Below are 26,437 nucleotides of genomic sequence, written 5' to 3'. Positions count from 1 at the left end.
GCCTGCCTAGGATTCCCAAGAGCCGGATTCACTGTGACAAGGGGCCTGCATTGTTCCTCACATGGCTCAGGAAACAAATTTTACATTTATCCCGAAAGGCTAGTCCACAGAAGAGGTTTAACTGTCCTTTGGTCATGTGACACCTGACAGTCTATGGGCCTTGATGCATGGTAGAAGGAGCCTTCTTTTTTTTTTTTTTTTTTTTTTTGAGCCTGCTTTTTTACCAGAGCTTGTAGTGAGAGCTGTTTATCACTTTCCCACTTACTCTCCATGCTTTTGCTGAAGCATAGGAAAGCAGAAAGGTAACAACGGTAATTTATGATCAAAGCCACATGAACTCTCCTGTGAAGTTTGAAGAACATAACTAGAGATTGCAGATATGTTGTGCCTTGTGTCATAAACCCATCTTCTCCTGTCTGAGCCTTTCTTTTTCTGGAAAACCCAAGTTGAATAGAAAATGGGCTGCATGCATTTGAGTAGGCAAATGACCAAAACAGGGTCACTTTCACCTCAGGTATAACATCTAGAAGCCTCAGCCAGATCCTGGAGCCACTGGTGGATAAGGTAAGAAGAAGTATATTCTTTAGGCAGTGTCCTAGCTCTGAGGATCATTCCTACCTCTTCAGAATTTGAGCTTCTCAGAATAGGAAGCCTAGATCTAAACCTGATAATGACAGCCACTTCTCTGGGCTCTTTATGAGTGGGAGGGAATTCTGACTTAGTCTTCCCTATATTTCTTGTTTTAAACCCTTTACCTCTTTTCTTCTGGCTGAAATATGGGAAGCTCCTCAGTAAATTGGCTGTGACTTCCACTGAAATTTGACACTTTTCAAGTGATTTTTTTTCTATATTTAGATGTGGGTATAGTTGCACTGTCAGTCCTTATCTCTTCTGTCATCCAGCCAGCTCCCGACTGGGTTAGGAGGTATTTGCTCTGCTGTTAGTGTTGGCTGCATAATGAGGTGGATGGCTAAAAAATGGGTTGTTTAGCTCTCTTGGAATCTAAATTTTCTTCCTGGGTTGAGGGGGAAGCAATGTTATTGGAAAAAGGCAGTAGGGAGGCAAATGTTGGCTCTGGAATCAACACTTTCTCCTCAGGATCTTGGATAAGCCAAGGAAATCATTCTTCATTTAAAGGCTTATTTTATCTACCATATAGGGCTACCTATTCTGCAGTGACAAATTCTAGGGTGGCCTGCATGGACTGAGTGCCTGATTCCTGGCTAACAAGGCCATGTTTTATTGTGGATTGTCATGAAGAATGTTGCAGGGCAGCAGAGGTAGGAAGTTTTGAGAGCCTGGCATGGATATGCTGGGTGAATCAAACTTGTCCACCTTTCGTTGACCTAAAGAAGAGAAGGACCTTCTCTCATTAGATCAGTCTCAGAGGAGGTAGAATCGAAATTCTTCTATTCTAGAAGAAGAAATAGAAATAGCTTAACTGGATTGTTACTAGTTAATTGGAGCCCTATATTGAGAATTCTGTGGTTCTTTGGACTCAGTGTTTTTCCTGTTCTGTGGGTGTTTTTACCTTTCCTGAGTGGAAAGGTATATTATATATTTGATGTATCTGGCATTTTATGCTCCATGGCTTCAAGGGTTCCTGACTTATGTTTGGCATTATGTTGCAGTCAGCAACTTGAGTGCTCTTTGAAGATAAGGACAGTCAATTTCCTGATGAGTCCTAAGTAGAATTGTTGAGTTATTAGGAATTAGGGCCGTGTGAGAGCCACCTGACTAGCAAGTCTCCACGGAGATGGGACTGCCATTGGCAAAGAGGGACTGCAAAATTTGAGATCACGAAACCAGGGCCTTGAATCTTAAATAGCTTTTGGTCAATGTGATTTCACTTTAGTCTGTTTAGTTCCTAATTCTGGATCCCAAAATAATCTGTGGCCCAGACTTCTGCAGTGGGGTCTACCTCAGCCCATCCAGCTTCCCCTACTTCTCTTTATTCATTGCCTTGGCATAGCCTAAGGGAGTTCTTGTTTTCCAGTTGTTGTTTTTTTTTTTTTGCTGTGGGTGTTCAGGAAGAATTGGACTAGGTATCTACTCTGAGAATATAGTGCTATTTGATATTAACTGAACTTAAGTACTTCACCTGTTTTCCAGCTTTGCCAAATGCAGAAAGCATATCGTATATATGGAAAAACAAAAACAAAAAAAAAAACCCGAACAACTAACTAAGCAAAAAAACCTAGAGTTTGTTTCAGTAGAAGACAAGACTTCCTTTGTACTGTGCTCTGGCAATTTCTTGCTGTGTTCTGTCTTCTCTCTGAGACTGGGAGGTCCTCAAAGTATAGTCTTTGGTCTTATGTCTCTTTATATCCTATAGCCTAGACATGAGAGAGGTAGATAGGGAGAGAAGAAGGTGGGAGGGAGAAGAACGAGAGGAAGAAATGGGGGAGGGGAGAGAGTAAGATCTATATTTAGCAAGAGGGAGAGACACTCACCAAGGGTGTGTGAGTGAGCTTGCTGGCGAGGTTTGTATGTGCGTGAGTGTTCTGGGAAAGGGGGTGTGTGCTCCAGGAACGTGTGAGGAGGGCTGGTGCCCTATGGGAGGTTGCAGGCAGGAAGCAGCTGGAGAGGAGGAGGAGCAGCAGCAGGAGCAGTAGCTGCCCTGCTTTCTGTCTCAGTCTCAAATCCTGGAATCGATTGGGTTAGAATTCCACATCCCATTGAAGTTTGGCTGCTATTGCCTTCAGCAGGCTGGTCATCAGAGTCCCCCTCAGCAGACATGTGGACCAGATTGGATTCCTAGATTTGTAGCCAGCGAGACTCCTGCCCAGCCTTTCACTGAGGGGATTTCTCTGCTGGTTATTGTTCCTATCATCAACTTTGCACCGTGGAGCCAGCCAGCTGGTGCAATTGAGAATAATAGCTCCTTGGCTCTGTTTGTCCATTGGGCAAGCAGCCATGCTGTGGCTTAGAAAGTTCATCCTATGGCTTCTCTGTCAAACCAAGGAGTGCTCCTGAACGGCTTAAAGACAGCACTTGCGTTCTAAAACTTGAGAATTTGTGGTTTTAACGTGTTTTTTTTCCTTCTTTTCTTTTCATTTCCTTAACTCTTATTTTGGTTGCAGCAGCAAGGTAAGTGGTATCGAGTGTATGACTGACTCTGAACGACAAGCAGAGACAAAAGCAGAGCATTTCTGGGTGGAATACAGAGTAGCTACATTAATTACATAACTGTTTGAGCCAACTTGCTGGTGGGGGTCATTAGAATGAGGGAAAAATAGCATACTCAGCACTAAGGGTAGAATTTTCACGTGCATGTGTTTATATGCTGATAATCTGACTATCCGTTCTTCCTTGGTACTCTCCCGAATGTATATAAATAACTTAGCCACTGCTCTGATGTGTACATACTTATATACAAATAATCTGTTTCTCCCTCTTGATGTGTCCATAATGTTTATAAACTGACTATTCCTTTCTTGTGTGTAGATACAAAATAGAAACTCATTCATTTGTTTTAAATGAATGTACATATCTCCCTCCATGTGCATACATGTATAGATATAATCTCTTTATCTCATACATGTATATTATATATACTTTGCTCTTTGGTATGTCTGTATATATTAAGAAACCTTTCTATTTTTCCAGTGTGTGAGTGTGTATTCTGTCCTTCTGTCTGATGTGTTAATTCTTCCCTCTCATGTCTGCATATGCCATATAGGCAGAAAGGTCATCTTGAGTTTTCCCAGTCTTGGGTGTATACACACATGCATAATAATCTTTCCATTTTGCAATGCATGTATCATAAAAAAAAAAGCATTAACTATAGATTGAAGCCCCCCTTTTAAATCCTAGCTTTACTCAGTGACCTTGGTCAAGTCATTTAACCTCTCTGAGCTTCATTTTTCTCATTTGTGAAATAAGAATAATCTTTCTTCCTGCCTCATAGGGTTATGATGATAAAATATATCATGATAAAATTAGGAATCATGTAAATTGTAAAATATTGAACAAATATAATTTTACTATTGCTACATGTCCCTCTAGTGAGAGTTGTTGTAGGATAGTTTTTGACTCGGCTGCATTGAGATTATGCTCTTGTCTGTGAGAGGTCTCTAAGTCTTCCCTGCAGAGGGGTAGCTTCTATTGAAGTAACTATGTTTAACCTATAGATTTGTCCAGAGTATTGGAAAGAAGCTACCTATTGCTACAGAGTATCTAGAAAGGCTTAAGATTCAGAGAGAAGAGCTCTTATTTTCTGCAGTTTGGGGCCTTAATATTTTGTTCTTTGTAGTCCTGAGGATTGACCTGTCACAAAATGGAAATATGCTACCTCCAGCTAAGATCAAAGTGAGCAGGTGAAAAGATGAGTATAAGAACAGAGAATTCTGCTGCCCCTGAGATGGCAACCTACAGTGAGCATCTGCTGCCAGGTTTTGAAGGCTTTCTAGAATGTCCCACATCTTAGCCTTCCAGACCTGTGTGTCCAATATGGTAGCCACCGGCCGCGTGTGGTAGTTGAGTATTTGGCAGGCAGGCTGATTTCAATTGAGATGTGCTGTAAATGTAAGATATATACTAGAATTCAAAGACTCAGTATGAAAAAAGGATGCAAATATATGATGAAAAAATTTTTATATTGCATGTTGAAATGATAATATTTTGGATAATGAATTACATAACATACTAAAATAAATTTTACTTTTTTAAAAACTTTTTATGTGGCTACTGGAAATATTTAAATTACACATGTGACCATATTATGTTTCTAATAGACTGTGCTACTCTAGACCCATCATGAGCACAAGGATTGGGTAGCTCTTTCAGCTTGAAGGGCACACGGAAGCCCCATGATAGCAACTCTGGGAATGACAGGAACCATGCACAGACACTGTTACTACCTTCTTTATTTGTCCTGAGTGAGTCCTCAGGAAAATTTAAGTATGTTTGGGGGAGAAGTTTCCAAATTAGTTTTTATAATAAAAAGGGTTTGTATGCCATTAATCTAGAAATAAACCTGGAACTTGAAGGCAGCATATTGTTAGGGGAGTAAAAATGGACTAGAAATTAGGAGACTTTGATTCTAATGCAGACCTGCCATCACTCATTTATTCTTCCCATGGTGCTGAGTTCTCACTGTGTGCCAGGTCATATTCTTAGCATAGTAGTGCCCTGTACTAGGCCTTGGGAATTCAAAAACAAAGCACAGATCCCAGTGTAATGGAATTCATATCCACTGTGGGTCCTCAAGGAAGAACTTCCCACTTAGGGGTCTGCCAAAGTAAAACAGATTAGCAACAACAAGGGTATTTTAGGTCAGGGGCTTAACCTTGGGTAATAGGGCTTCTGAGAACCTAGAATAGCTGTTCTGCGTATAATTCTTACACATTTAAAATTTAGAAAAACACTGTGATATGTAAACAAAACTACTTTCTAATCACTTCTAGATCACAATGTAGTATGAGATTTGAGGTCTATAGTCTATAAAAGACCCTTTCAACTCTGAACTTTTCTGATTTGGTGTTCTGACTTTTTTTATTCAATGGCAAGATTTTATTTGTTTGTTTGTTTTGAGTACCATATATTCCAGGTACTGTTCTAGGTGTGGGGGATAGAGTAATGAACAAAACAGAGTCTTTGCTTACATTCCAGATTAGAGAGGTGGTTAGAGAGATAGGTCATATATTTGTTTGCTTGTTTATTATCTATCAGATAGGTGGTGTAAGTTTTCTGAAGAAAATATAGCAGAGTAAGGAGGTAGAGAATGTGGGGTTTTGTGGGGGGGGGGAGCTAGTATTCAAAGGCTAGCTAGATTCCTAGTCACATGCTAGTCTACTCACAAGAACCATGAAGTAGTAAGGAAAAAAGAGTATGATGAATGCTTAAGAAAAAAATATTGTGATGTTTGTTAAAGATGGTAAGGCAGACTTTATTCAAAGTGATTATTACATTGGGGTATTGTAATGGGGAGACAGATTGAGCCCAACTCTGAATATAAGGAAAAGTGAGAATTTATAGCCAAGGAGCAGATTGAAGGTAGTAGATAGAAAATTACTAAGAGGAAACATCACGGGTAAGGCGAAGTTTGGACTAACTTGACATGAATTTTGCTGGAGGCAGGCCAAGGTGGTAGGTAAGGAATTTGGTCAGATGTCAGAGGTGAAGAATTTTCATTAAACTGACCTGGCAGGATTATTGGTAAAAGTGGACTAAACAGAGCTCAAAGTCAGGGCCTAGTCAGAAAGAGAACTTAGTGCAACCAGACTCAGGTTTGGTCAGAGGAGAGATTCTTTGTCATGAATATCTGATTCCGGGTACATATGTCTTTGTTTTATGGTTGGTTATATCTCTTGGTATAGTAAACCTTGGTACTGCTGAAAGGGAGCCCTGGACAGGGCAAGAATACCCAGCTCTCATTCTTCATTTTGAGGTCTTAACCCTCTGAAAGCTGCATCCTCCCACATGGTAGTGTATGTTACCAGAGGTTCTGTCTCCCCTCTTGAATATAATGCTTGAGGTTTTCTTCCCCTTTACCATCCCAGCTTCTGGCCTATAAATGGGGTTCCTTCTAATGCTGATGAGGAGGGATGGCAAGTCCTAGGAACTGTAAGTACTAGGGCCTTGCTATGCATTTGATCTAGGGCATTCTTTATTCCCTTTGGCTAATCTTAATCTCACTTTTCATACCATGTGACTCTGATCACTTTCTCTGACAAGAATCTTTGTAAGCATTGATTCTTTCCCAAAGATTAACATCCTAAAAGTACCCTTACCTGTTGTAGCCCTAGAAATCCATTCCTCTCACCATATTGGCTATACAGCATAATTGGTAAATGGCCCAGGAATGTTCTGACCTTTGTAGAAGGGGTCTGCACAGAGTTTTTGGCTTTCTACCTTCTGGGTTTGTTTCACACAAAATGATAGGCCACTTGATATATGTGCAGAGAGTCCTGGCCTATTCCCAGAAGTCCTCAGTTGTTTCCTCCTGGCCAAGATTTGGGCCGGAAGCAATTTTACAAGGAATACTTATATTCCTAATCACATTTATTTGATAAGTCAGAGAAAGAAACAAAGGAATCAGCCATTTCAGAAAGCAGAAGGATTTTTTTCCTCTTGACTTTTTTTTGGTAGTCTGATGCTGATGTGATTTAAGGGTTTACTCCTTGCCATAGTTCTCAGCTTTCTGTCCTTGAAACTTACTCCTTTGGATTGATAAATTTTGTTTTGATGTGCTCTCTTTTCAAACATAGATATTCGGGGATCCCTGGGTGGCTCAGCGGTTTCGTGCCTGGCTTTGGCCCAGGGTGCGATCCTGGAGTCCCGGGATCGAGTCCCACATCAGGCTCCCGGCATGGAGCCTGCTTCTCCCTCTGCCTGTGTCTCTGCCTCTCTCTCTCTCTATGTCTATCATAAATAAATAAATAAAATAAATAAATCTTAAAAAAAAAACAAGCATAGATATTCCTTGAATAGGATGCCTTATTTTTCCCAGCGTTAGGCATTCCTTAGGAAAAGATACCAGAAAGGTGTGGTCTTTTTTGAGGGTGTATGTATGAGATTTGATGAGTTGGCTAGAGTAGATAGGCTAATAGAACAGGGCAGAATGAGAGCACTGGACCCCTTGAAGGAATCCAGAGTGTCAGCTTTGAGCTGGGTGGACCCCAGTGCCTCACTATCCCATTCCAGCTCAAATATTCCTTCTTCTTTTTTTTTTTTAATAAATTTATTTATTTTTATTTTTTATTTTTTTTTTAAATTTATGATAGTCATACAGAGAGAGAGAGGCAGAGACACAGGCAGAGGGAGAAGCAGGCTCCATGCACCGGGAGCCCGACGTGGGACTCTATCCCGGGTCTCCAGGATCGCGCCCTGGGCCAAAGGCAGGCACCAAACCGTTGCGCCACCCAGGGATCCCTCAAATATTCCTTCTTCTTTATGGCTTTCCCTGTCCTGGTTTTCTGCTGGGCCTCTCACAGTCTTCTCATTCCAATCTGTTACTGAAATGCTTATTATTTATGATTTGTTACAAATTTTTTTTTTAAAGGATTCCTGTTTTTTTTTTTTAATTTTTTTAATTTTTATTTATTTATGATAGCCACAGAGAGAGAAAGAGAGAGAGGCAGAGACACAGGCAGAGGGAGAAGCAGGCTCCATGCACCGGGAGCCCGACGTGGGATTCGATCCCGGGTCTCCAGGATCGCGCCCTGGGCCAAAGGCAGGCGCCAAACCGCTGCGCCACCCAGGGATTCCCCCTGTTACAAATTTTTTAATAACATGTTTCACTTAATTTTGTGATTGTCTATATGCCATTTCCCCTCTCCAGACCTCCTAAATAAGAAAGCAAGGACAGTGTCTTATACACCTGGCACATAGCTTAGTGCCTGATAGTGCCTTGAACTGATTTAGAGATCAAATTGTCCTCACTCTTTAGCCCTTGTTAATTTCATTTTTTTGTAGACAGTAGTAGCAAAGAGAGGTTGGGAAAAGAGATGGACTTGACTTAGACTTCCTGGCCTTGAAGTTTGTCCTTTCAGCCTATCCTGGCTTCTGGTATCCTTTTGAGTTCTGAGCCAATTGACTGGTTGAGTTTTTCTTTTTATATATATATATATAAATGTATTTCTTATTGGTGTTCAATTTGCCAATATATAGAATAAGACCCAGTGCTCATCCCATCAAGTGCCCCCCTCAGTGCCTGTCACCCAGTCACCCCCACCCCCGCCCACCTCCCTTTCCACTACCCCTAGTTAATTTCCCAGAGTTAGGAGTCTTTCATGTTCTGTCTCCCTTTCTGATATTTCCCACTCATTTTTTCTCCTTTCCCCTTTATTCCCTTTCACTATTTTTTATATTCCCCAAATGAATGAGACCATGTAATGTTTGTCCTTCTCCAATTGACTTATTTCACTCAGCATAATACCCTCCAGTTCCATCCACGTCGAAGCAAATGGTGGGTATTTGTCATTTCTAATGGCTGAGTAATACTCCATTGTATACATAAACCACATCTTCTTTATCCATTCATTTTTCGATGGACACCGAGGCTCCTTCCACAGTTGGGCTATTGTGGACATTGCTGCTATAAACATCGGGGTGCAGGTGTCCCGGCATTTCCTGCATCTGTATCTTTGGGGTAAATCCTCAGCAGTGCGATTGCTGGGTCGTAGGGCAGATCTATTTTTAACTCTTTGAGGAACCTCCACACAGTTTTTCAGAGTGGCTGCACCAGTTCACATTCCCACCAACAGTGCAAGAGGGTTCCCCTTTCTCCACATCCTCTCCAACATTTGTGGTTTCCTGCCTTGTTAATGTTCCCCATTCTCACTGGTGTGAGGTGGTATCTCATTGTGGTTTTGATTTGTATTTCCCTGATGGCCTGACTGGTTGAATTTCTGATCATTACATTAAACTCTATCCCCTGCTTTAAAACCTAAATATCTAGATGACTGAATGGGTTTGGTGCACTTAGGGAACCCATATCCCCAGGATTTGATTCTTAAGTTCACCTACAGGCAGTGGTTACCAATTCATAAGAAGGTTTGGGGGGAGTTTGTTTGTTTGTTTGTTTGTTTGTTTGTTTAATATGGAAGCAAGCATCTTTCTTTGGGGCTGGGAGAAGTTGCTATGGCAGCTCTAGTTGAAAATTTTTTATTTGTTAGTAACATAGAAAACCAGGCAGCTTTGCCTTCAGTCCTTCAGGAGATGGTAGGAAAGGGCTCTAAACACAGTGACTGTGCCATTTGCCCTCTGTATGGCTGGCCAGCCAATGTTGAAGGCACTGCACTCAGAGGGGGATACTTGGCAAGACTATCTAGGAAATTAAGCCAAGCCTATCTGGAATATTGGTCTGAAAAGCAGAGATAGGCCTGAAGTTAACCTGGCCTGCACTAAAGCAACAGCAGGAGAATCAGCTTCATTTTTGCTCCTAAAAGGTGCCTTTTCTGGACCAAAATGGAGCTGGTCTTGGAGGACCTGGTAATGAGTTCTGGGCCTCACCAGCATTGGAAAGGAAAGGTTGCCTCCTAAATAGCTATTTGCTCCTTCCTTATGCTTTGAGACTGCCTGAGGGAGCATGGTAAGCCTCTTGTCACCTGAATGAAATATTGGGAACTGAATGTTTGCTTCTCTCTTTTTTTAATCTGAAGAAAAAAACTTCTAGAAGAAAACAAGATTAACAAAGAATGACACACTTCAGTCGTATGGTTCCAGGCAATGTTACAAACCATTAAAAGAGACTGGGAAAGATGCGTTTTGGGCTAAAGTCGTGGTTTACTCAAATCATACTCTTTTCATAGGTGGTTGCAGGCTTGGCAACATTCCTGTGACTATCTTCCCCACCCTATAGATGAGGAAACAAGGGAACAGAGAAGTCAAGAGTTTAATCCAAGGTCACTGGTGAAGCAAGACCCAAACTTAAGTGTTTTGATTACCAGTCTAGTAGCACTTGCTCATGGCTTCATGTGGTCATACACAGACCTTCCATCTTGGTTTAGTAAGCAGTCTTTTCCTTGGAGACAAACTTGAAAGGCCAATTACCAGTTCCAGCCCTTATCAGGCCAGGGACCCTGTTCAAAGCTAATACCAGGTGTCAAGGCCAAATCAGGGGAACCTAGACTTTGCACAGTTGAGGGAGCTGGGAAGAGAGAGGTAGCTTTGGAAATGCAAGTGTGCACTTGTGGAAGAAGAGAAGAAATAATTGGAGGAGTCAGTCCTAGAATTGGGGGTTTTGCTCTCTAGGCAGCTAGGTGCTAAGCCCAAGACCCAGCAGTTCTGGTTGTGGACACAGCATCTTCTTTCTCTCTCCGATTATACTGAGTTGGCCGGATTTAGGGGTATGGCTGATCCTGCCCCCTTGAGATATAGGAGTAAAGCAACAGTGCTTAAGCAATAATTGGGCCTCGGCAGTGCCCAGTAGGTAGCATTCTTAGGTGTGGAATTCCTAGATGAAGTAGTTTTTAGATGAACTGCAAAGAGAAAAGGAAGACATGAAATGGGAATTAATTTAGTTTCTGTCTGTTGGTTCTTGGCCTGGTTGTTTCCAGTAAAAAGGCGTCAGCTTAATCTTTATCCTAAGACTTGTGACTCATGCTTCTGATTCTTCCTAGTCTGGGAAAGCTTTTAACTTTTAAGCCCATAAACTGTAGATGGTGGCCCTTCCTGAAAATGAATTGCTGGGGGAGCTGTCAGCTTGTGCTCTTCACAGGCAGTTTTCTCCTTTTAGGGTTAACTTGAGTATTGGGAAAAGAGAAGGAGGTAAGAGTTTAGAATATTTAGAAGTTTAGATCAAATCTAGAAAAGGGGGAAATCATCTCTGATTGGAGAACATGTCTCTACAAGGATTGCATGTCTCCCACCAACCAATTTTACCCCTCGCAGGGTAACCCAGAGAGTATCAGCAGTTCCATGCATTCCTGGGCCCTTAGCTTTTCCCTTTGTACTTTCTACCCTGCTCCTTCCCTACACTCTGCATGTTCCCAATAAAAAGGGAATGGATACCCACCCCATATAAGGGAATAGTCATCTTTACCCCTATAGTAGTAATTGACAGCTTAGAGTATAGGGGCAAGGCTGGTGGCACATCCTCTTCACCTTTTTGGAGAACAGCAAAGTACCCTGAAGTCTTCTGTGATATAACCAACTCCCCACCTGTCCCATGCATTGTTCTCTCCAGGCCATTGGAGAGCTAGAGCAGTCATCTGTTACTCCAGGAGGGGATAGTGCTGAAAAATCACTTACACTGGTATTCCAGAGGCATTAGACCAGAGGTCTTATGGAGGAGGAAAGCCAAACCTGTGTGTTCACTGAGGCTGCACCAAGCCCTTGGGGGTTTGGGGACTATTAAATGGAGTTCAGAACCCAGGCTGTTTCTGAGCTTCCTTCATCCCCAACTGTGAGTCCACCTTATGTGTGTCTTTGGCCACATGCCCTACTAGATCCAAACATGCTTAATGCACCTGAGTCTGGACAATGACTTTGCTTATGCCATGCCACCTTATTCTAGAATTAGGTTTAGGAAACGTTTTTTTTTTTTTTTCTCTCTCCAAGTTTAAAATACTTGCCATGGTCTTTTCTCCAAGTGAAGGGTTACTGTCACTATAAGTAAGCACAGGCAAGAACCAACTTTGGATTTGCTGAGTTTTCAGCAGAAAAACCAACTGGGAAAACAAAGAAACATTCCAGGTCTTGTCTTTGTCTTTGTCTTTCACTGTGTATGTAATTTGAGCTTTGGTAGTTAAGCATCTATTTGTTCATTCCTGAATCAGACCCTAGTGTTGAATTTTGTAAAGGTTCATTGACCTTATTCACCTACTTCCCAGGAGTTTGTTTTAATCTTGATGTCTTTGGGTACTTGCCCAGAACACAAGGAATTGATACATCAGTGCTCTGATGAGAAGCCAAGGAAGGAGAAGTGACTGCCTACAGCTTTGAAGGCCAGCATTGGGAGATAGGTCAGGGTTGAATTCTACAATCTTAGAAGGTAATGTTCCTATTTCTGGTTGACAGCTTGATTCAGATTAAAATTATCCTATGGCTTTCTAACCTGAGCGCACTCTTTTCATTTTTCACTAGCTGCAGGATAACAGTCGAGCTAGGATCCAGGGACATGTGCCAGGTTTGGAAACTACACATGGGATCATTCCAGGCATCTCTATGGGCTAAGCCCAAGGCATCAGCCAGTCAAAATTGCTAGAAATAGACTGAAAAGAGCAGGACAGTATATTGTCTTCCAAGACAATCTCTGTTAAGCATCCTGACCAGAAATTAGAGGAAGAAGCAGAGAATTCTTCAGACCCTGAGGAGAGAAAATGAAACGATTGTTGCAAGAGTCAGAGGAAGAAATCATGGTCACCCTGGGACCCCCCTCCAGGCTTTCCCCAGATAAAGCTAAGTCAGAGACTATGTGTGGCATCAAGAGCAAGTACTCAGGCCCCATTGAATCCTTACCAGAAGATAGATCCCTGCTCCCTCACTGTGGGTCAACAGCCTCAGCCATTGGTGGGGAAAGAGATGGGGGCCTGGCCCAGCATTGCAACTTTGAGCAGCAGGCCGGCAGCCAGTTTCCTCTGGGCTCTACAGCCTGTGCTTCGGGATCTGGCTCTCAGGATCTCTCATCTGTCAGCATTAGCACAAGCTGTCAAGAGCCCTCAGAAAGGAATCAAGCCAAGTCCCTTTTGTCCAGAGGCCCTCACCAAGGCTGCAGCTGTGAACAGCAAGAGCCTTTGGGGGATGTAGTAGACTATATAATCAGAGAGCTGCAAGGCATCAGCCGTCTCCAAACTGAAATTGCTGAACTGCAGCAACACTTGAGCCAAGTCCGGGGTTCTGTGGATGAAGTGTCTAGCTGTGTAGACTCAGTTCTGAGTGAAATAGAAGGCTTGCAGGTAGGCAGCGGCTCCCTGGCCAAGGTGTGTGTGGGGGAAATGGCCCAGGAACCCCATATGGACAGACCTAGTGAAGAAGCCATTCTGTATCTGTATGGACTTCCTGAGCAAGATGGGGAAAATACCATGGAGCTGGTACACAGCTTCCTGGCCATGCACCTCTGTGTTAATGGCATGCAATGCAACAGGTACATCAAAGAGGCTTACAGGGCAGGCAAAGCTCCAGCCCCCAGGCCTACTGTTGTGAAACTTGCCCATCTAGAGCATAGAGACTTCATATTGCAGAAATCCATCCTTTTGCAGAGTGTAGGAGTCCGGATTGCCACCAAAGAAGAACCAAGCTGGCCACAGTGCTATAAGAATCCCCAAAAGGAGTCTCTGTCATTTTTGCAACAACTTCAGGATCATAATGCAAATTCTTTAAACCACCATGAACCACTTCTTCAGATGGAAACAGGGGACACAGGACCCATAACAGGAGCATCTCAAAATCAACACAGAGAACCTCAAACCACTGAGCAGCAAGGCCTTTGCTTCCCACCCAAGAATAATTTCACAAAGCCAAGTGGTGTATCTAAGCCAGGAGAAGAAGTAGAAGGAACATCAGGAGCCTTCCAAGTTATTGGTGGCAGTTTGGGTGAGCTGACAGGGAGAGAGGCTTCTCTGTCCATCTTCCATCAATTTGAGGAACCTTCCCCAGTATTAATCTCAGGAGAGGAGGGTTCTGGGAAACCCCAGGTTTTGAAACAGTCCAGCCAAGGATTTGAAGCATGTAGTATAGCAAAAAGAGAAAAAAACTGCAGCAATAAAAGTGAGGCTGGTAGCTGCCTGTCACTGTCTGGATTGCTGAAGACAGAGGACAAGCTCCTGGCCTGTGAAGCTGGGCTTGATATTCTGAGCTCAAAGCAACTGGAGGACCTTTTAACAGATAAGTCCAAAAGGTTTGCAACTCTGAGCCGTGACCGCATGATGGAGGAAATTATCATAGGGCCTGAGACTTTCAGTGATATGGTTCATATTGACTTGAATGAAGAGGAGGAACATGCTACTCAGGTCCTTAAAGATGTCTTTGAAAAGTCATCTTGTGGGCTGGTCGGTTTGCAGGAGGATGAAGATGTAGAAATTAAATTTTACAAAAGCAAACTGGGCCGAGCAATTAACCATTTTCGTTCAGCTCTACAGGGTGTGTTTCAGAAGCTGGAGAATAGCGGGTCCATCAGTCCTGAGGACCTGGAAAGCAATGAGAGTGGTTCTCAGTCAGAGAACAGTGATAGACTTCTTGGTACAATGAGTTCAGAAGGTGCTCAAGATTTCTCTGTGGAGAGCCCTGGGAGTCAGGAGAGTGAGAGCTTGCTCAGTATGGTATCTGGTGGAGTGGGCATTTCTACACAGAGAGACCAAACCTTTCAGGATCCTAGCAACTTCTCTCTGGCTTCTAACTCCTTGCCTATCGCATATTCATTGCCAGGTTTTTCTCTGGCTCCATGTCTGGGAAGTGAAACTTGTTCCAGGCCTGAATCTCCCAAGCAGGGCAGACTAAGCCTAGAGCAAGTGTGTGCAGAGACTGTCTACCTCAACAAGTGCATCAACAATTTTAAAAATGTTCTGAGAGAGAAAAGACTGAGGCAGAAAAAACTTTTGCATGAGCTAGTACAGAAGGCAAACCATCTCTCAGTAGAAGATATACACTCAGGTATTCAAAATCTATGTTTAATGGGGTAATAGCTGGCTGGGTATGGCCTCTATCAGGCTAGCATGAGACACAGGTTGGTGGTGAGTTTCACAAGGTGATGCGGGAGGTCCACAGCTTAAATTAGTCTGAATTACTTGAATACAGATTTTAAGCTAATCTTGTGGGAATTAAAATGCAAGAGGGTTCTAAAGCAACAGGAAAGAAATTCCTGCCTCCAGGGAGCTTCCAATCTGTGAGGGGGTTCGAGGTTAAGAAACTACCTTTTCAAAAAAGGGAAGAACATGTGGGCAGGAGTAGTTTATAGCTGCAGGACCTTTAGGATATGCTGGTGTAAAGTAGGTGTCATGTCAGAGGCAGGAATGGCCATATTCCTTGCAGGCACTAGAGGGGCTGATGGCAATCCTACACTGCATTTTAAAATTATTCTTTGTGCATTTCTTGCTGAGATAAGATTGCCATTTCCCCAGCACCTGATGGGCCATTGTGGGAATTTTATCCTGACCTTTCTTCTTCCCAGTACTGGACTTAACATAGAACCTTATTTTCAACTTGAAGCTATTCAGTGGTTGCCCTACCCAAGAACCTGACTCTGCATTTCATAGGTCATAGATATTCCTTTTCTTCCATCTCCAGCTAAAGGCTCCTCACCTAAACTGGAGTATGGAATGGTTTTGACTTAAGAAACGAGAGTACTTTTTTTCTAGGCAGCATGGAGATATGTAGTTTTAAAATTACTTCTCCCGATCAAAATTAAATTTATCCAAAGAGCATATGCTGTATTCATCCAGTTTTAAATGTAAATGGGGTTGTCCTCCTATGCATATAACCTGATTAATGTTTCTAAGGGAGAATTAAAATTATGAAACATATTGTGTTGACAAAGGTGTGAGGGAACAGGCACTTCTGCATTGCTGATGGGAAGGGAGTGTAAATTGGTATAACCTCTAAGGAAGACAATTCACAAAATGTATCAGAATTCTATATACCCTTTGAGCCCCAAAATCACTTCCAGGAATATATCTTACAGGTTTATTTTCACATGTGAAAAGGACATGTGTTATATTTTTGAAGCATTGTTTTTAGTAGCAAAGATTGAAAACAACCTAAATGTTAAGAAACACTCATTAGGGGCACCTGGATGGCAGAGTCGGTTGAGCTTCACCCTTGGTTTCTGCTCAGGTCATGATCTCATGGGTCATGGGATAGACCCCCTGCATAGGACTCTGCCCTCAATGGGAAGTCTGCTTGAAGACTCTCCCTCTGCCCATCCCCCAATTTGTGTGCATGCATGCCCCCCCCCTCACTCTCTTTCTCAAATTAAGAAAGAAAAACAGGTTAAATAATTCACTGGCACATCCTAACAATGGACTACAGTACCATAGAGCTATAAAAAGAATGAGATAGCTCTTTAATGAAATGGAGAGATATCTAAGATATATTGCCATATGAAAAAAACAAGGTACAGAACAGTATGTATAAGATGCCTACATTTGTATAAAAAAGAGAAAGTACATAAATGCATAGTGTCTGTGTGTATAGAATATCTAACAAAGATATGAAAGAGGTTGATTTCATGATTGCCCAGAGGAAGGGTATTAGGTGAAAAACTAAGGAGATGAAAAGTAGACTTTATTCCTTTTTTACATTTTTTAGAATTTGAGTAATAAATGTCATATCAAGTCATAAAATTAAGTTTAAAAAATAAATTAAAATCACATCATGTTCCTTTCAAATATCCCTAGAGCTATTCCTTATAGTTTATCAGAAAAGTCTAAATTCCTTCATTTGGCATTCAGGACTGCTACAGTTGGTCTCTAGTTTACAATTCCAGGCTTATCTTTGGTTGTCCCACTGTACTCCACCCAAAAGGAAACTATACTGTCATAAATTCACCTTGTACTGTCTGTTCTCTGCATATTCACATATACATGCTTTCTTTTAGCCTAAGGTGCTGTGTTAATCAAATCAGCCTAGCAAAATTTATTCAGTTCTTTAATATGCAGCCAAAGCATCACCTCTTCTAGGAAACTTTCTATAATTCTTCAACTTTAAGGAATTTCTTTCTCCTCTTTGCAGCCCTTTTTCCTTCTCCCTGGGCATTTAGAGATTATTACATTACAATGGAAATAACAAATATCAAAGCAGTACTTCCTTACTGACTCCTTAAACCTTGGTGGGAATTGATGTTAGCATGAGCACCCAGCACACTGGGCTGGCTCTTCAGCTTGCAGAATTCCCCTTCTGAACTAATATCCTGGTGGGCAATGTAGGAGCTTGTAGTACCTGTGGTAAGCAGGTGGTGGCAGCAGCAGTGATAATGAGACAAAGTAGGTTTTCTGAAGCACCAACAAGAAAGCAAGCCAAAGTTCTGCGTCCTAGCCAAGATCAAGTCTGGTCTGTGGGCTGCAGAGGGAGTAGTGGAGGGGTGCTGGGTCCAGGCCTGACTCCAGAACATTCCATAGGGTAGGAAGAATAGAGCAAGGTAAGCTCATAGGGGGCAGGCTTTCACTAACACACTCTTGTTGGGAGAGCCCACAAAAGCAGTCACCCTAAGCTAATAAACTGATTCAGTATTAGTGGCTACTACTACAATGAAATATTTGAGAAATCAGCTTTTTTTTTTTTTTTTTTTTTTTTGCTGCTCTGCTTGGGACGTTTTAGGGCTTAAGCTAACTAGTCTTACTGTTAATTTGAGTTCCTATTTTTCTTCCTTTTCCTTCTCTTTTGGGGGGTACTGTTTTAAGTACTGTTACATGCATTATATGAAAATTCAATTATTTTATTTCTACAGTCAACCAAAATAGCTTTTGTCAAGGCCATCAGGTGATCATCATATTGCCAAACTCCTGATCCTTTTTTAGTCGTCCTCTTAATCAGTCAATCAGTAACCTGACATAATTATGTCCTTCCTGTAATTACTACAGCTTTATTGAGTTATAATTTACATACCATAAAGTTCACCCTTAAAAAGTATATAATTGATTTTTTAGTAGATTCATGGAATTATGCAGCCATCAACTCCAAAACATTTCTAACACCCCAAAAAGAAATGCCTTACCTATTAGTGGTCATTCTCCAATCCCTTTGCTTCCAGCCTCTAGAGCAACCTCTAATCTACTTTCTGTTTCTATGGTTTTTTGCCCGTTCTGGATGTTGCATATAAATGGATCCATATAATATGTGGCCCTCTTCCTCTTAGCATGTTTTTAAAATTCAGCCATGTTGTAATATGTATCAATACTTCATTTCTTTTTGTGGTGGAATAATATTCCGTCATATGGATACACCATATTTTGTTTATCTGTTCATTATTTGATGGTATTTAGTTTGTTCTTTTTTACTACTTTTTGGCTATTACAAATAATGTTACTATGAACATTTGTGTACAAATTCTTGTGCAGACATATATTTAGAATTCTCTTGGGTATTAAGCAGAATTCCTGGGTCACATGGTAACTCTAAGTTTAACATTTTTGAGAAATTGTCAGACTATGTCCAGTGTGGATGCACCATTTTACATTCTGACCAGCAAGGCATGGCAGTTCTAATATCTCCACATTCTTGCTAACACTAATATCTGTGTTTTTTATTACAACCCATCCTAGTGTAAGTGGTATCTTACTGTGGTTTGGTTTTCATTTCCGTAGTGGCTAATGACGTTAAGCATCTTTTCATGTGCATATTGGCCATTTATATATTTTCTTTCGAGAATTGTCTATTCAAATTGAGTTGTCTTTTTGTTTTTGAGTTGTGAGTGTTCTTTATATATTCTGGAGAGGTGCCCCTTATCACATATATCATTTGTAAATATTTCCCCCCAATCTTTGTGTTGTCATTTCACTTTTTTGATGGTGTTTTTTTGAAGCATATATGTTTCATTAAAAAAAATTATTGTAAAATCTGCATCATATAAAATTTATCATTTTAACCTTTTTAAGTTCATTCACATTGTTGGAATCATCACCATAATCCAATATCCAGAACTTTCTCATCTTCCTCAGTTGAAACTCTCTACCCATTAAACTAATTCTCCATTCTCCCTTCCCCACCAGCCACTGGCAACCACATTCAACTTTCTGTCTCTATCAATTTGATTGCTCTAGGTAGCTCATATAAATGGAACCACACAGTATTTGTCATTTTGTGACTGGCCTGTTGTACTTAGTGTAATGTTCTTAAGGTTCACTCATGTTGTAGCATGTGTCAGGATTTCTTTCCTTTCTAAGGCTGAATGGTATTCCGTTGTGCGTATATATACCACATTTTGTTTATCCATTCACTTGTAGGTTGATATCTGGGTTTCTTCTACCTTTTGGCAATTATGAATAATGCTGGCATGAACATGGGTGTATAAACATCTGTTTTGAGTCCTTGCTTTCATTCCCTTTAGGTATATAACTAGAATTGGAATTGCCATATTGTGTTCTACAGTGGCTGCACCATTTTACATTCCTATCAACAGTGTACAAAGTTCTAATCTTCCTGCATCTTTGCCAACAGTTGTTAATTCTCTCTCTTTTTTTGTAATAACAGTTATAATGGGTATGAAAAAGAGTACAAAAGTTTTAGATTTTGATGAAATTCAGTTTATTTTTCTTTTGTAGATTATGGTTTTCCATTATGTAGATTCCATTTTTTATATGGAATTTATGGTTTCATAGTTAAGAAACCATTGTCGAATCCAAGGTCATAAAAATTTACTCCTGTTTTTTTCTAAATGTTCTTTAGAGTTAGCTCATTAGATCTATCTGATCCATATTGAGTTAATTTTTTGTATATGGTGTAAGATAGGGATCTGACTTCATTCATGTGCATAAGGATGTTCCAGCACCATTTGTTGAAAAAGATTTCTTTCCCCCATCGAATGGTCTTAGCACCCTTGTCAAAAATCAACTGACAGTAAATTTAAGAGTTTATTTCTGAACCTTCAGTTCTATTCCACTGATCTTTTAGTCTGTCCTTATGCCTCAGTTCTTGCTTTTTTTTTTTTTTTTCCAGTTCTTGCTTTTTGAAACACTTTTTTTCATTTGGTTTCCATGGGACCTCTCTGTATTGGTTCTATGCCAGTATTACTGACCTTTCCTTCTTAGCCATCTTTACTGGTTCTTCCTCATCTTCCCAACCTTATAGAATCCCAGGATTCAATCCTGATTTCGCCTTTTTTATTCATACTCATGGGCTAAATAATCTATTTCAATATCATGAGTTTCATAAGGATTCCCAGATTTATATCTCTGGCCCAGCCCTCTTCCTTGTATGCCAAACTCTACATCTTAACATTCTCATTTGGATATAAATAGGCATCTTACATTAACATATCTGAAACCAAACTCCTGGTCCTTTTCCCCAAGCCTTTGCCAAACCTGCTTTTTCTATAATCTTCCTTACCAGTATATGACAGTTCCATTCTTGCAGATGCTCAGGCCCAAAGCCATAGAGTCATTCTTGTTTTTTCCATTTCTCTCATAGCCCACATCCAATCAGTTAGTCAATCTGCTTATTGTAACTTAGGATGTAACCTAAACTCTAATATTTATAGCAGCAATGTCCACAATAGCCGAAGTATGAAAAGAGACCAGATGTCCATCACTAGATGAATGAATAAAGCAGATGTATACACACACACACATACATACATACATACATACATACACACACACAGTAATACACTGAATATTACTCAGCCATCAAAAATAATGAAATCTTGCCATTTGCAATGATGTGGATGGAACTAGAGGGTATTATGCTAAGCAAAATAAGTCAGTCAGAGAACGACAAATACCATATGATTTCACTCATGTGGAATTTAAGAAACAAAACAGATGAGCATAGGAGAAGGGAAGGAAAAATAAAGTATGATGAAAACAGAGAGGGAGGCAAACCATAAGAGACTCTTAACTATAGGAAACAAACTGAGGATTGCTGGAGGGGAGGAGGGGGAGGAATGGGATAATTGGGTGACAGGCATTAAGGAGGGCACCTGATGTAATGAGCACTGGATGTTAAATGCAACTGATGAATCACTAAATTCTACCCCTGAAACTAATAATACAGTATATGTTAACTAAATTGAATTTTAATAAAGAATTTTTTTAAAAAGTAACCTAAACCTTACCAGTATCTCTACCTCCACCACTATTATTCTTGTCTAACTCACCATTTTGTTTATCCAGTGATTTCAGTAGCCTTACTGGTCTCTCTGCTTCTATCCTTGTTCCTCCTCAGTCTGTTTTCCCTACAGTAATCAGAGTAATGCTTACAAAACATGAGTCAGATCATATCACTTCTCTGCTCAAAAGCTTCAGTTGGTTTTCTATCTCAGAATGAAAGCCAAAGTGCTTATGAGCTTGTAGAACCCTATCTGAACTGCTACTCTATTGAAAACTTGCTGTTCCTCCACACCAATTATGTTCTCACCTTAGGCTTTACACTTGCTCTATGTTCTGACTAGAATACTTTTTTCCTAGAATCTGAATAGCTTCTTTACCCTTTCCTTCAGGTCTCTGCTTAGATGTCACATTATCATTGAGGGCTCCCTGTGACAACCTTCTATAAAATTTTAATAGTGGGGTGCCTGGATGACTTAGTTGGTTAAATGTCTCCTTTGGCACAGGTCCTGATCTCAGGGTCCTGGGCTCAAACTCCATGCCAGGCTCCCTGCTCAGTGCAGAGTCTGCTTCTCCCTCTGCCCCTCCACCCCTGTGCTCACTTGCACTCTCTCTCTCAAATAAATAAAAATCTTTTTAAAAAATAGAATTTTAATAGTACCTATAACATCACCATGGGGGGTGCATTATCTTTTCCCCTTCCTTGAATTTTGCAGCAGAGTCTCTATCACGAGTGATACGGTGTGTGTATAGTTCCAGATCCTGGAACCAAATGCCTATTTTGAATTTTGGCTTTACCCCTTGCTGTGATTTCAGGCAAATTTCTTAACCTCTCTGATGATCTTCAGTTTAATCAATAAAAAAATGGAGATAATAATAGTATTTACCCAGTAGAGTTGTTGGGAGAAATAAGTGAGCTTATTTAAATAAAATATCAGATACATGATATGTTAGATATGTAGATAACACTTAGTGTTAACTATTATCATCTTCATCATTATTAATCATCAGCTCCTCCTCTAGAATAGAAGCTTCTCAAGATCAGGGAGTTTGTTTCATTCACTTTGCTTCATTACCAGCACTGAGAACACTGCCTGGTGTGCAATAAGTTCTCAATAAGTACTTGTTGAAGAAGTGAATCCTCGCTATAACCCTGGGAGGTAGCATTCTTATCTGCTTTTTACAGATAAGGAAATGCAGGCTCAAATGAAATTGAGTGTCTCAAGTCTTTTGACTCCTAAGTACAATGGAGTTAAGATTGTTTTAATAATGGGAAAGGATGTCACTTCCTTATAAAATGTATTCTCTGGAAGAGTGCCATCATCCTTAGGGATGAGGTATCTTTTTCTTTCTTGCAGAATGAGTGTCCTATAGATATATTGCACTTGAACTGAAAATTCAATTTGAGTGGAAAAATGTTAAGGCATTTTAGGAAATTGGGAAGCACAAAAAGTTTGACTCTTAACAAGAAAAGGGTTTGTTAAGTTTGTACAATGGGTAGAACAAACTGAAGAGCCAGTACATCAGTTCCTTGGGGTCTGGAAAATGGTACAGACTATTGACTAAGAGACCTATGTTTTCTTTGGTGACGGGCAAAACACATGTTCTTCTTATAAGCTGTTGTTTCCTAAGTCCTGAAAGTTCAGGTTCCTTTCACTATATACAAATGCTAGAAGATATGCTAAGCCCTCAGGCTACAAGGGTAAAATTATATATATGTAGAGAGCCTTGACAGCCTTGTCAGCAGATTCTTAGGCATTATGGGGAACTCTGGGAAGAATAGACACAAAGTAAGTCTTGACTTGTTGAATAGGGTGTATTTTTAAGATAGTGGAGATGGAGAGAAACCTTTCCAATTTGAATCACAGGGTCAGTTAAAGTGTTCCTTGCCTAATTTTCTTTTTCAAAGAGAACAGAATACAGTAAGGGAGGTGGGAGTAGATGCAGAGGCAATATGACCCCATTCCAATAAGTGTCTTTTGCAGCTCGTCCACACTCCTGTAGCTACACTGTTTTTAAGGATTCCTATTCCTGAATTCACTCTTCTGTCAAGTCAGGTGACCCATTAAGCCATTAGAAATAGGTGAAAAAGTGGAAACTTAAGAATTAGTGTCTATGATTCTCCCTTTTACTTGTTATGTAATATCAGTGGGTCTTTAAAAGGGAGGGGAGGGGAAAAAATGGAGGGGAAGCTGATTGGCCCAGGTGAATGAACCTGCCTTAGAGAAGAAAACTTGTGGAGCTATCCACATGTGGCCTAGTAGGCAATGTAGTCTGATGAATAGGAGAAGGAGTAATCTCTGGACTTCATCTTCCTCTACTGTGGCTTGCTAAGGTTCTTCTGGAAGCATCGGTTTCCTTTGGTGCATTGTTCTGGATTTAATAGATAATCAGGCCTGGGGTTGCTGTCATGGTTTTATCATCTAGATTATGGTGACTTCTGTTAGAGCAGTGGCCATTTGATGCACCCATCTGTAGCTTTTGGGCATCCTGGTCCTAGCCTTAACATCAGGCCTGAACCTGGCCTAAGTTAACTTAGGCTTTGGGAAAACAGGCCGGGGTTTGCTGGGCAAATGCATGGCCAAGCCTGCACTGTAAAATGGAAAGGGTTCAGTCACCAGGCCTTTGGGGTTTGAGAATTTATCCCAGACCCAGAGTGAGCTCATATAGCTTCTGAGGTAGGAACTCACTTTGTGCTTAGCCAGTTCAGATAGTCTGTTGGAGTGGCCTTTGGTAACAAAGCTTGTGGCCCTGGTTTCTGTGACGCTACATGCAGGCCAGTTGGGAAAGGGGGAAAAAAGGGGTGACTGAAATCCCCAGGTAGACTTTGTCCTTTAGTTTGAGTAGCCAAACCGGGAATGATCTAAACTAAAAGCAGGTACAGCCAATACAGGAGGTAAGGATTCTGGAAGCTAGGCTCTGTGAACTGGACCTCTTCCTTTCTTCTATGTTTCTTGAGATTTAGCTGGCATTTTCTTTGGGTTCCGTGCAATGGGACTAAATCTACTAACCTTTCTGCCCTTTTTTTCTGCTCTTTCTCTCCTTGCAGAAAGAAAGCGAGGAGCCATTCAGGTTGTGCTTCTGGCCCTTTGGGCCCTTTTTGTTGTCTATTTTCTGCCCTTCTCCTGAGCACGGTGTGCGTGTGTGCGTGTGTGTATGCGTATGCGTGTGCGCATATGCACACACATCTATGATCTGTATCTCTGAGCTTTGGCTCATGCAGATAGTCTGTTTTTCCTGAAAGCAGTTTGTGGGCATGCTCCATTCTTGTGTGTGCCCCTGCAGACATCCCTGGAGCACAGTGTAAGAATGTGTGTGCCAGCATGGTGCACATTCAATGTAGCATGTGTGTGCTTATACTTGTACTCAGTTTGACTACCCCAAACACTGATTGCCCCTCCTCTTCTACTTTGCACAGTGTTTGTCCATTTTTTGCTTGTTACTACAGGTTGGCATCTGCTGTAAACCCTGGCTGAGCCCAGCATGCATACACTTTGTATTTGGGATAAGGAGTTGCTGTGGACGTTTTGTACCTCTTGCCTGGGGTCCTAATTGTGAATGTGCTTTGTGCTTCTGAGCAGGTTTCTTGGTCTCTCTGTGAGCCTAAGCTTCTGTCAACCTGTGATGTGCTTCCCCCATGCCATGTGAATGCACAGTATAACTAATGCTCTGTGCCTGTAAGCACTGGTTCTTAAAGACAGTGAGGGTTTGCTATTGCCCGTGATTCAGGCCCTGGTGAACACTGGATCCTTCAGATGGGTGTGCACACATGTTTTATCACCCTATGTGCAGGATCCATGATCACCTTGTGTTTCCCTTAGGCGTAAGTTGTGTCTATGAATGTATCTGCTGTAGGTACTTTATCAGACCTCCTCTCACTCTCAGTCCTCCAGTACCTCTGTCTGTATGTTCTATGCTTTGTCTGCAGTCTTTAGCAGACCCATTATCTCCTCTAAGCACAGGATATATGTATAATCTGAGCTTGTTGAACCCTGGGTCTCAGAGATTTTTCGTGACTTTGTTTCTTTAAGATCCATGGTTTCTGGCAAACATCTAATTCTAGCTGGGAAAAAAATTCTGCTCGGTACAGTGACTGTTTTCGTAGGGAATTTAAGTCCTGGGTGGTAGAATCTGGGGATAGGCTCAGAAGCAACCTTAGATGTGTATCAACCACTTCTGGTTTCCTTTTGGGCCTGGCTCTCCCTTTCCTAATGTTATCCCACCCATAGAACCAGAGCAAGAGCCAGATAAGGTGAAATGGGTTCATGAAGGGCTGTAGGCAATAGGCAGATAGGCTTGCCTAATACAACCTGAGAAGGGTCTTAAACCCAAAGTTCATCTGGAGCCTACTGCTGATCCAGGGTAATTCTTACCTACTTTTACATCACCCTATAAAACGACTGCCCTATCTCTCTATTTTCTACTTTGTCTTGCCTAATTTTGTCTGTTAATTCTCCCATCTGGGGCTCTCCCAAAATGTTACCCCCTGTACAAAGTTAAACACCTCACCTCTGCCTCCCTTGTTCTGGAGCTCAGGTCTCAGGGGGTAGGAAAGTTTTGGGGGTGGGGTAGAGAAGAACAAGGGGCAGGATGCCCCAGACCTGCCAGCACTAGGTTTATTGAGTGTAAACAGCATTTACCATTGGTTGTCTGGAGAGAGCCCTAGAAACTTTGGAACTTTTCTCTGTACACTGCTTAAAGGATGTGTGTGTGTGTGTGTGTGTGTGTGTGTGTATTTGTTTCTAGAGAAACCTCTAAAAACTTTCTAAATGGTTTCTTCCTTGAATTATTTGGTACCTCAGGTTTCAATTTCTCATTATAAAGTTCATAAAGTCCACCAGAAGATAATCTAAGTATCCAATCTATCCTGGGTTCTCTTGTTAAATAGAGAGAGCTTATCAAATGTAGAATGTCTATGAGTTAGGGCTTCAAAGAACCTAAGCCAAGTCAAATCACAAGATGAGATGAGAATACAGAAATTCACCACTCTGTGACAGCTAAGGGAACCTAAGAACATAACTAGAAAAGACTTTATATGAAGTTGTCCTTTTGCTTAAGTGAAGCCTGGAAGCCCAAATGGAGATTTTTTTCTTTGGGACTTGGCTTCTGTTACATATACCAGGAGAGAGAGAGAGAGAGAGAGAGAGAGAGAGAGAGAGAGAGAGAGAGAGAGAGAGAAAGTGTGTGTGTGTGTGTGTGTGTGTGTGTGTGTGTGTGTGTGTGTGTGTGTTGGGGGGTGTAAGTTCTGGTACCTCTCATACTCCCAGTGGACCTTAGCCTTGAGATCTCAGTGA

The 26,437-nt window shown here is 41.2% G+C and overlaps 1 protein-coding gene across 1 annotated transcript in view; it reads left to right on the top strand.

Annotated features, from left to right (window-relative positions):
* The window catches only part of UNC13B (unc-13 homolog B), a 227,314-nt gene that overhangs the window by 163,679 nt on the left and 37,198 nt on the right, over positions 1–26,437 (top strand). The gene's annotated exons all lie outside the window — the stretch shown is intronic.

Source organism: Nyctereutes procyonoides, unplaced genomic scaffold, assembly GCF_905146905.1.
Source record: "Nyctereutes procyonoides isolate TBG_1078 unplaced genomic scaffold, NYPRO_anot_genome, whole genome shotgun sequence".
In the NCBI taxonomy this organism is placed as follows: Eukaryota; Metazoa; Chordata; class Mammalia; order Carnivora; family Canidae; genus Nyctereutes; species Nyctereutes procyonoides.
The sequence above is the reverse complement of the archived record's forward strand: the minus strand, read 5'-3'. Positions and strand labels throughout refer to the sequence as shown.